This window comes from Triplophysa dalaica, chromosome 1, assembly GCF_015846415.1.
Source record: "Triplophysa dalaica isolate WHDGS20190420 chromosome 1, ASM1584641v1, whole genome shotgun sequence".
Taxonomy (NCBI): Eukaryota; Metazoa; Chordata; class Actinopteri; order Cypriniformes; family Nemacheilidae; genus Triplophysa; species Triplophysa dalaica.
Window position 1 is genome coordinate 36,258,420 of NC_079542.1, and position 11,492 is coordinate 36,269,911.

Below are 11,492 nucleotides of genomic sequence, written 5' to 3' on the forward strand. Positions count from 1 at the left end.
CAGTGTGCCCACTTCATTAATTTCCCGCCCCGTGTCTCCGGCCCTAGTTTTGCTTTAGGCTGCGTTTTGTTCTCCGAGCCAATAGAATAATTGATGCCCCGAGACTCCAGACAAGACAATAGGTTACAACGGCGGGCGGCGTTAGATCAAGTGCCCCGCCGAGACTAAAACTGGACAAATATCTTTTGACCTCATAGATCTGTGCAGATGACCGCTGGACGCTTTTCGGTACAGCTGTGAAGTTTGAATTCAACTCCATTCCTTCGTGTAAAACACAAACACTATAAGAACAAGAATTCAGCTGTCTATCCAGATAATAACACATTCAAAATGAAAATATATTTAGCTGAAGTTGCGATAAAACCCACAATGTGTTATCAATGATGACAAAACACACGGCAACACATTAACACATGTCAAATCAATTTAATCAAACACACTTGATTATTTTTCGTTTGCAATGTGCATAAAAACCCTCCGACACGTGAACGTTGGTCTCATCTCAGGGCAGGAATGTGCATTCTGGGAAAACACCTGTTTTTCGTTTTGTGAGCACGTTTCATTTCAGTCAGCGTTAAAGTGATGCGAGTCAAGCAAGAATTGTGATGAAGAAGCAGAACATGCGGACGCTGTCATTCACGTCCTGACAAAAACAAAGAAATAAAGCTCCCGTTACTTTGCTCGGATTATATTTGACAATAAATGTTGTTCAAATAATTCTGATTTATTCTCAATCATTTCGGCATTCATATTAATATGATCCTCTCAGAGGAAAACAAACGGCCTGATAATCAGCAGTGCAGAGAGTCCTGTGTGTTTTTTATGAAAAGATGAAGTGTAAGGTTTGAAAACACTTCTGACCGTCTCAGCCGAGATTCTGACTCGTTCTCTCTTTAGTGAACCGGATTCCTGAAGCTTTCTGTAAAACACACAAGGAAATAATGTTTACCATTAAAACTCAACAAAAAGCTGATCAAACATAGCTGCACGCTGAAAGGATGCACTGGATCTTTGATTTATTTTATTGTAGTAATGATCATTTATTTATAATGGCCGTAAGCAAACATTTTAGGTTGAGTTCTTCTCAACGCAGGGACAACAGATTCTTACAAAAATCTTCCTTTGTGTACAGCTGAAGAGAAAAGAAACAACATTTATAAAAAAATGATCTAACTATCAACTGTAAATCATTGATTATCTTACGTCATAAAATAGTTATACACATATTTGAATTGTAATCTATTAGAAATGAAGAATAAAACATGATATAATTATTTTATATAAAGGAGAATAGTAATAGTGCAGTAAGCATGTTTTTTGTGGATTGAGTACCATTTGGATTCAATATTATTAGTTCCCGAAGTGAGACAATGTTCATTTGAAGATTTTAGTTACTCTGGTTTAACTCCAAACACGAGCCATTGACAGAGAGAAGTCCAAAACCCTGCAGCGTCACGTGATTCACGGAGCCTTCAGATAGTTCCAGGACGTTATGTTTTCTCTTTTAATGCTTTATTTCTTTCATTTTTTATTCATTAACTTACTTTCGTCTTTAAATGTTTTAAGTTCACCTCAGTTGGTCTGTTTAGTCACAGCTCCATGCGTTACTAGTAACTATTGAAACTGTGATAAAACTGTTCCATTGGAGTCACGGGAGAAGACGCGACTCTCTCTATCAATGGCTCTGGGTTACAGCAGCTTATTGTAGTAATACCCAGGTTGATTATGTACTGTAGAAGGAAGCGTAATTTATCATCTAAACAGCAGAAAGTTGTTTATTAAGAGTCACTGTGTTCGAATATTCTTACAGTACGTTAGTTGTATACGTCACATAAAGCACACGTGTGTCATCTCAAATGCTGTTGATCACACATACACTGTTGAAATAAACTCAACTGTGTACAGCACACAGAGGTGTTGTTTGAATGACGAGGCGTCACGTGACCTGGCGCGATTCTCTGTCGTAGAGTTGATTTGTTTGATACCGTAAATAAGACTCACCGCTCACGGGATGACGAAGTAAATGATCGAAAGGAGAACGACGTCAAACAGCAGAAACATCCAGAAATCAAACCAGTATGAGTGTTTGGGCAGAGACAGGGGCACCGATACGCGTGAGTTCTCCATGGTCGCACACTTCCTGCTTCCGCTGCGGAGACACCCGTTTCCGGCCAAGTTCACAATAAAAGTCCCACACGATATTGCGTTCTATAAACGTTTAAGCGCTGTTACAGTTATATATATAATAATTCACTCGCGTGCTTTAAGAATTCATTTAGAGATTTATTGAACTCATCCTGTCATCACATACACAAACCCAAAATAGGAATTTTGTCACACAGATATTTCCCCAAAATAGCTGATAGTGTCCAAATCTGTCGTCCAAAACAATGAACACATAAATAATGGTTATAAAGATAACTAACGGCTGGTTTTGTTACAGTTTTCTAAAGTATCTGCCTCTCTCACACATTATGGATACTGAATGTAAATACACACCTGTCCGTATTTGTGTTTGTGTGACTTCTTTTCATTGACATCCATTGTTTTAATACGATATTTAACAATAAACTCAACGCTGCATATTCATTAAGGCATCATTGAATGTGTTTATTAAGCTGTTAAGATGGCAGGGAGCATTGGGACGTCCTCACACATCGTGTATAGATACACACAAACTGGCACCCACAGAAACATTCTGTATGTGCAGCTAATGTGTCTACAGATGGCTAAGCACCTCTTAAATCTCGAATGGTTGAGTCTGGGACGTGTGTAAAGGCCGTTTGTTATAAAAAGCGTTCAGTTTCAACGGCCGTGTGTAAATCCACACAACCCCACCGATCCCGGCCCTCGGGGTGCATCACTAAACGACTGTTTCCCAGCGGCACAAGACCGGCCTATGAATGTTTAACACCACAGTCAGAGAGAAAGGTTCTTCGAAAATATAAAAAGTAAGAAAGAGATGGTTGAGTCTGTGTAGAGGCAGCACTTTTATTGTGCGTTCATTTTGAATACTTCACTGTTGTCATTTGTTTTTCATCAGTTTGTTTTGTTGTCTTTTTAGCATCTTTAATAATCCTCTGATGTCGTCATCGATCAGGTGTTATTTCCAGTCATTGTTAACGCTCAGCTCCTTTCTCCACACTTCTGTGCGCTTCATTCAGATGGACACAGATTGCGCTGGAATCGAGCGTCTGATCCGTGTGCATCCACTGAGATGTTTGTGACCCTGATGTTACAAGTGATGAGCGCTCTCTGACACAACCCTGTGATGCATCACATCTCTGCACTAATTGTTTTGTCGATGATGGTGTCGTGCGTTTGATGTTCAGGCTTGGTTCTAGCAGGACGATAAAGCCAAGCGTGTTCATGTGACCCGCGGTGAGTTTGTATCGCCTCTTCATCCCTCTCTCAGGTGTCATTGAGCAGCACATCGCCATGACTACACATGGATGAGACCAATAAACACTCTGGCGATAGCACACACAAACTAACACGCGATGATGCTGCAGGAAACAGGTAGATCTTTTTGTGAAGTATACACGCAGTTATCTCTGCAGGAGAATACACAACAACACAACACACAGTCTGTTAAATGTCACTCTGATGCCGGGTTAAATTCAGGTCTGATTGTGTTACTGTAAGACAACTATCAAAACAACTTTGAGCGATTCAAGATTCAATGGAGCTTTATTGGCATGATAAAAGAAAATGTACATTGACAAAGCACAAGATTAAATATAAACATGCAGAAATACAGATTAAGATCAAAAATAAGATAGAATAAAATTAAAAGTCTATAAGTAAAAATCTATATATATATACATCTCAATATAAACAGAAAAAGAGTTTTAATTAAAGTTCTCAATGAGGGTGATAGTGTCAGTTTGTGTGTGTTGTCCTGTCAGTGTTGTGTTGTGTTGTGCTGCTTGTTCTTTGGTCGTGGCAGGACTTGACATATCTTGCAGCAGGTTTGAGCTTCTTGACTTTTCTCCCAGTATGTATGAGATCTTGTCCTTTTGTTGAAACTGGTCAAAGTCTTTGTGTAAGTTTGTAAACTGGGGGAAGAATGTTTCTCTGATGTGTGTGTAGTTGGGACAGGAGAGGAGAAAGTGCAGCTCTGTTTCCACTTGATTGTGTGTGCAGTGTGGACACAGTCGCTCTTCTCTCGGTGTCCATGTGTGTCTGTGTCTGCCCGTCTCTACAGTGAGCTGGTGATCACTGAGTCTGTACATGCTCAACACTTTTCTTAGTTTAGGGTCTGATACGCTTGTGAGGTATTCTGACACTTTATATTCTCTCTTTAGTGACAGATAGTATTCCAGTTTACTTTGCTGAGCTGTTGCTTCTGTCCAGTGTTGGAGATATTTCTCTTTTTGTCTTTTCATCATTTGGTTTAGTCTGGCTGGGGTTTGGGGTTGACTTGGGCATGTTTGGGGTTGTAGAGTTAGTTGTGAGATCAGTTGGATGAAGGGGTTTCTCTCTGGGCTCAGCTCTTGATGACTAAAGGCTTTGTGATGGAGTGTGTCTGTGTCGCTGTTCTTAACGTGTGTGTAGAATTTTAAAGCTCTTTTTTGTATTTTAATGATTAGAGGATACAGTCCTAATTCTGCTCTGCAGGCGTTGTTTGGAGTTTTTCTCTGTACCCGTAGAATGTTTTTACACATTTCTGTTTGCAGAATCTCTATTGGGTGTTTGTCCCATCTGGTGAACTCTTGGTTGGCGAGAGGACCCCAAACCTCACTTCCATACAGCGCGATTGGTTCTATAATTGATTGTATTATTTTCAGCCAGATAACGGTTGGGATGTCAATTTTAATATTCTTTTTGATTGTGTAAAAGGCTCTTCGTGCCTTGTCTCTCAGGTCATTCACAGCCTTGTTTAAGTTTCCGGTGTGACTAATGTTTATACCAAGATATGTGTAGTTCTTGGTGTGTTCTTGGGGCACGTTGTTTAGTTTGAAACGGTGATGTTGGTTTTGGCTACTGGGCTTTTTTTGGAATATCATGACTCGAGTCTTCTTAAGGTTAACCGATAGGGCCCATGTTTGGCAGAAAGTGTGCAGGGTGTCCAGATGTTGCTGTAGACCCTCTTTTGTGGGTGACAGCAGCACCAGATCGTCTGCAAACAGGAGGCATTTCACTTCAGTGTCTTGTAAGGTCGGACCGGGTGCTGGTGACTGTTCTAGAGCTCCAGCTAATTCATTCATGTAAATGTTAAATAGTGTAGTGTAGTGTAGGACTGGTTTGTTTCTTTGTCAATTAAGGTACGAAGAGTGTATATATGATCGGATGTGCGGTATTTGGGTTGGAAACCAATTTTGCATTTTCTCAGGATGTTTTGGTTGCTTAGATATTGGAGAAGTCTGCTCTTAAGAATGTTACAGAGGAGTTTACCTAGGTTGCTGTTTACACATATTCCGCGGTAATTATTAGGGTCGAATTTGTCTCCACTTTTATGGATTGGAGTTATGAGACCTTGGTTCCAGATTGTGGGAAATATACCTGTACTTAAGATGATATTAAACAGTTTGAGGATGGCGAGTGTAAGTTTTTGGTCTGCGTGTTTAATCATCTCGTTTAGGATACCGTCGATACCACTTGCTTTTTGGGATTTAAGTTTTGGTATATTTTGGCCTAGCTCAGCGAGTGTAATTGGATAGTCTAAAGGGTTTTGGTAATCTTTAATTGTTGACTCCAGAGTGCATAGTTTGTTGTGTAGGTTAGTTTGTTCATGGTTCTTGGTTATTTTACTAAAGAGGTTTGAGAAGTGCTTTATCCATACGTCTCCGTTCTGAATGGGAAGATCTTCATGGTGGGGTTTGTTAAGTGTGTTCCAATGTTCCCAGAAGCGATTTGTTTCTAGAGATTGTTCAATTGCTTTTAACTGGTTTTGTGTATCTTGTTTCTTTTTCTTCCTTAGTGTGTCCTTATATTGTTTAACTTTTTCATGGTAGAGTTGGCGTGTGTTTACATTGTCAGCATGTCTGTGTTTCTGATTTGATAGAATTCTTACTTCTTTTCTAAGGTTTTTACACTCCTTATCAAACCATTTCTCATTTACAGGCTTTTTGTTTGGTTTTGTGTTAGTGGGTTTTAGGTTAGATAGTGTTGCAGATATTGTAAAAATCTGGTTAATCCTGTCTACTGCTAAATTAACACCTTCTTAATTGTGTGGGAATGGGGTAACTAGGAATTTATTCAGTAGGTTTTGAATTTTTGGTTCACGAGTTATGCTTTTGTATGTTTCTTCACAATTTTGTTTCCATCTGTATGTTTGTTTTAGGGTATGGAGGTGAGTTTGTTTTGATGCCTCTGTGTTAGGTTCGAACTATTGAGGTAGAGAGTGATTTTACTGTGATCTGACAATGGGGATAGTGGGCTGACTGTGAACGCTCTCAGGGAGTTAGGATTCAGATCCGTGATGAAATAGTCTACCGTACTGTTACCTAGTTTAGAACTATAGGTGTACCTAGTGTATGAATCTCCTCGTAGTCTACCATTGACCATGTACAGACCCAGTGTGCGACAAAGATGGAGAAGTCTTGATCCATTTTTGTTTGTTGTTTTATCGTAGTTTAGTCTTTGTGTGCGAGTAGGTATGGAAAGGACATCTCCTCCTGGAATGTGTTTGTCTCCCTTGGAGTGAACTGAGTCTGATTCTTCACCTGTCCTGGCATTTAGGTCTCCGCAGATCAGAACATTGCCCTGTGACTGAAAGTAGTGGATCTCCTCTTCCAGGATTGTGAAACTGTTCTCATTGAAGTAGGGTGACTCTGCTGGAGGGATGTAGGTTGCACACAGGAAGATATTCTTATCTGTTGAAGTGATGGTCTTGTTGATTTCTATCCATGTGTAAAACTGGCCAGTTTTAATCATTTTTATTGAGTGGGCGTAATCGGACTTATACCAGATCAGCATTCCGCCTGAGTCTCTTCCCTGTGTGACGCCAGGCAGTTTGACGGATGGAATGATGAATTCTCTGTAGTTTGTAGGGCAGCCAGTGGGTCCGTCTCCACTACTCCATCTCTCCAGTAGGATGAGGATGTCTGAGTTTTTTGTTTCAGAGGTGAAGATTATGTTTTGCTTTTCAGTCCAAAAGCAGATGACCTCAGGCTTTGAATATTCCAACATGATATGGTAAATGCTTTGTTATCCATAAGGTATTTATTTATTTATTGCCGATTTTGTCTTAAGACAGTAGGTGTGAGCAGATCAGGTTCAGCATCTGATGGATGTGTTTTAGCTCGGCTGTTGGAGCTTGTGCAGATGTCGGTGTGGAGTTTCTGCTCACTGTCTGGGCATAGCTTAGGCTGCTGGAGTTCTGTTGCATATGCTGGGTGGGGGGTATAGGCAGCAGGGGTGGTGCTCTGGTCTGTTGGCTGTTGTTTTGGCAGGAAAGGGGTCCCAGTCTCTGGCTGTATTTTGAAGGTGCGGTGTGGTTCATCCATGGTCTGGGTAGGTGCTGCCATGCTCTGTTGCTTCTAGGAGGGTTGTTGGTGTTGCGGTTTAGAGCAACATCTTTTAATTTCTTTGCAAAGATGGGGACAGATGCTCTGTATATGTGTACATGGTCATAGAGGCATGTGAGGTCCAAGGTGGGATGATGTGCCAGGTGCACTTGAGGTTTGAGTGCACAAGTTCTAGAGAGATTTGCATTTACTTGTTGAATTGTGTCTGGGTGGAAGTTTTTCCGTGGTAGCAGTGTCGAGATGGTGATTTTGGCCTTTGGGAAGGTGGTTGTGGCTTTTTCTATTACCCTCTCTAGTGCTGTGTTCACTCTTTCTTGTTGCGCTCTTATGTGGCTTGGTGATCCTAGGTTGTCCTCGTTCAGTAGTCTGAGGGCACTGTGCGTGTTTAGGGCACCACAGTTTGAACACCCTTTGTTTGGGGAATAGCTGTCCTGTGAGAAGAGCGAGTATCTGCAGTGGTCAGTGTGTGTGTAATGAAGACGGTGCCCTGCGGGTGTGTGTGAGTCTCAGTGTATTAGTGACAACTGCAGGGGTCAAACAAGCACCTGTGGAGAGTAAAACTCTTCATTTAGATCAATATTCACATCATTAACCTTTACTGGCCTCACACTAATGGATCGATACGGCCACGGCGGAGAGAAGAAGAAAACACCAGGAGGGAGAGAAGCGCTCAGTGAACGAAGGGTAATGGGACACACGTGCGGGAGGCCATCTCCTCTTTTCTTTAGGACTGGACCCTTAACATTTCTTATCCAATATACAACACATAGATTTGTTTCTGACTGTGTGAAATCCCTTGGGGTCAAACCCATGACCTTGGCGTATGCTAGCGAACCACAGGAAACCCTTGACCCCAGCTGAAGTGAAACTCTTGTGCCGACAGTCTCGCGTGATGATCATTTACCTGCTTTATTTGCCTCCAACGATGTGTTTGTTATAGTGTGCATGTCAAAAGTCAACCAGACCCGAAAGACGAAACAATCACTCTGTGTTCTTGAAAACATTTATTCTCTTTGACATCACAGACACACACGTGACTCGCATGTTTGATCTGTTCTTCTTGTCAGTGTTTGTGCTGTGTCGTATTTGTGGTTTTAAATAAGGCTTTTGAAACTGTAAAAAAACAATTCTACATGAACCAAACATTCCAAACTGAACCTTTAGACTTCTGTCATAATGAAGTCATCTCTTGGCCGGGTTGCCAGGTGTGTGGTGTTCCCGCTGGATTTGGTTTATTTGAGCGCTTTTCAACCCTTGAGCCTGAGCAGGCTTTGAAACGGTTAAACACTTTTTTTTTAATTTGCTGTAATAGTCCGGTGAGTATTTGTGAATTAGCGCCAGCTGTGCGCACACCGGGCTCGAATCACGTAGGAGATTGGGAGCATATAAAAGGAACAAGCGACCGGACCGTCGAAGAGAGAGGACCGGGCCCGAACATGTTTTACGTTTGTATTTGTATTTATATTTGTTGTTTATGTTATTTAGCCGGTGGTCGTCTGTGAGGGGCCGCTGGCTGTTATTATTTATATTAAAACTTTGTGTTTAATGTTTGCCGGTTCCCGCCTCCTTCCTTCCCTTTTATATGCTCCCAATCTCCTACGTGATTCGAGCCCAGTGTGCGCACAGCTGGCGCTAATTAACAAATACTCACCGGACTCGAACCACGGTCTCGCCCCGCCTACTCCACTACAGGGCATTTGGCAGATTTTTTCCACCCAAATCTGGCAACTCTTGGATCTTCCCTGCTAAACTAACGTAAACGTAAGCGCTGCTACACAGTTGATAGCGCTCTAAAAAGGCAAATAGAACAATCAAAGGAAAAGGCACATGTTAAAGTGTGGGGTAATCATCTGCGGGTTACGATCAGTCAAAGATCATAGAAACATTGTCATGAAAATGATCTGCATTACGGCTAAACGGTAAACAAGCATCAAATAGAGCTTGAGCTACTCATTCATGTTAACTTCTGATCTGCTGCTTTATTATCTAAAGCGATTTGGAAAATTAATGATGTTTTTACTGAAGCTACTATAGTTGAAGTATTCCTGTTGAATTAAAAACAATAGAACCCTGCCCACAATACAACATTAAATTTGATGGATGGATAATGGTTACAATGGGAATTGTACAATGGATACTTGTTGTCTACTTGTATGTGATGGATTCTATTGGTGGGAAGGTAAATCATATTGGAATAAAACCCAAAACACACTACCAGGAGGAATTGAATGTAAAAATCACATTCTATTAAAAAAAATCATTGTTTTGTTTCCGCAGGGATGGTATTTGCAGTAAAACAACAGTATCCATAAATTGACCATTTTCTATATATAGGAACCATACTCCAATTAATAATCTTTAGTAAAACCACAGTACTACAATAGTTTCATTATACTAGCTATAGTTATGTTTGTAGTTCAATTATGGCTTCTACACTTTACTATTTACAAGAACCTTACTACTTACTGGTAAATTGCTGCTAAAACTGGTAAAGGGCATATACAAAATAAAAAACACTACTCATAAATACATATAGGCTTAGGTTACTAATGAGGATAATGAGAATACAAATGATCATACAGGATTATATCTAAACTAAACACATATGTGCTAAACATATAAAGCTCTTGAAGGGGTTGCTCACTACAAAATTTGCCCCCATTGACTTTCCATAGTAGGAATAAAAATGACTATGGAAAATCAATGGGGGCAAATTTTGAAATGAACAACTACAACTGATACTATGAGCTACTCAGTGTATTCAGTAGGTTGCTTCGGAGGCATAAGGTATACGACAAGAAAAGAATGCACAGCTTACCTAAAGGAAATTTCCTTTTATTACTTGAGTACTTTTAAAAGCACATAATTTGTCTTTACAATTTTTACTTGTAGTGGAGTAATATTTGACCAGTAATATCTGTACTTTCACTCAAGTAAGGAAGTTGTGTACTTCGTCCACCTCTGGGAGAGACTGGCATTAGCATGGCAACACTGCAAATGTTTTGTTACGAAGCATTTTTGTCTTGTTTTCTACTAAAAATAAAACTTCTTAAATAACAATACATTTACATAACAATAAATGCCACCTAAGATATTTAGTCTTGTTTTATGAAAGAAAAATATGTAAACTAGGTAAGTTTGTGCTTAAAACAAAATTTTCAATGAAATCTACAGTAAGTTACTGGCAAACCTGCTGCCAAATTACAGCGAAGTTTAAGAGTGCAGTTATGTTTCTACGTGAGCCTGGTTCGACACGATTTAAAATTTTGGGTGGAAAATGGAACCATTTATCTACCAGCTGCCCTGGATGGGCGCGGAGTGGAAGGATTAAGCAACAAAAACCATTTGGCGTAATGGTGGAATAGCGCTCTTTAAAACACTTGTGTGATGTGTGAAAATACAATAAACATTCTTAAACAAGAAAGAAAGTGACTCTTGTGAATTCTAGGAAGGAGACAGTACACCAGACCATTCACTGTGAGTTTGGTGTCTCGGCGTTGCACTTCTTGTCCAGTGTCCACATTCTTTAGACTGAATCTGTGGTATAAGAACATTTTTTCGTCAGACTTCTGATAAAAAACAAATCTATGGTGCACTTATAGGTATCTGTCAATTCACACTGACCTGATAAAACCCAACGCAAGCGTTTATTGGAAATGAATGAGTCTTTCTGAGCTTCTGTGTGACATAAGATGTTTTCCGGAGTAAAACCTCTGAAGCGATTTCTGTTTCGTTGAATCATCTCCTTAACACATTTGACAGATCTTAGCCTAGAAAGATGTTAGGATTGAAACCGTGGTTTTATTGTCAGCCAATACTAGGCTTGATTCTATAGTGAAACATTGTGATGGACAATGACATCGGGGGGCGGGGTTTAAACATAAAAAAATAATATCAGGGCTCCAAATATGGTCACACGCAGACTATATAACCCTCCGAACGCCTTTATGTTGAATGAAATGAAAGCGAGTCAATACATGTCGTTCTTCCAAAAGTAATCGGACTAAAGCAGAAAACTCT

At 40.2% G+C, this 11,492-nt stretch overlaps 1 long non-coding RNA gene across 1 annotated transcript; it reads right to left on the bottom strand.

The window, feature by feature from the left end:
* Positions 1-410: 410 nt before the first annotated feature.
* Positions 411-2,156, bottom strand: LOC130424018 (uncharacterized). The gene is made up of 3 exons (XR_008906917.1): positions 2,002-2,156; positions 862-919; positions 411-643 (listed from the first exon to the last, which is right to left on the bottom strand). It is a non-coding gene; the product is annotated as an uncharacterized LOC130424018 (long non-coding RNA).
* Positions 2,157-11,492: the final 9,336 nt, after the last annotated feature.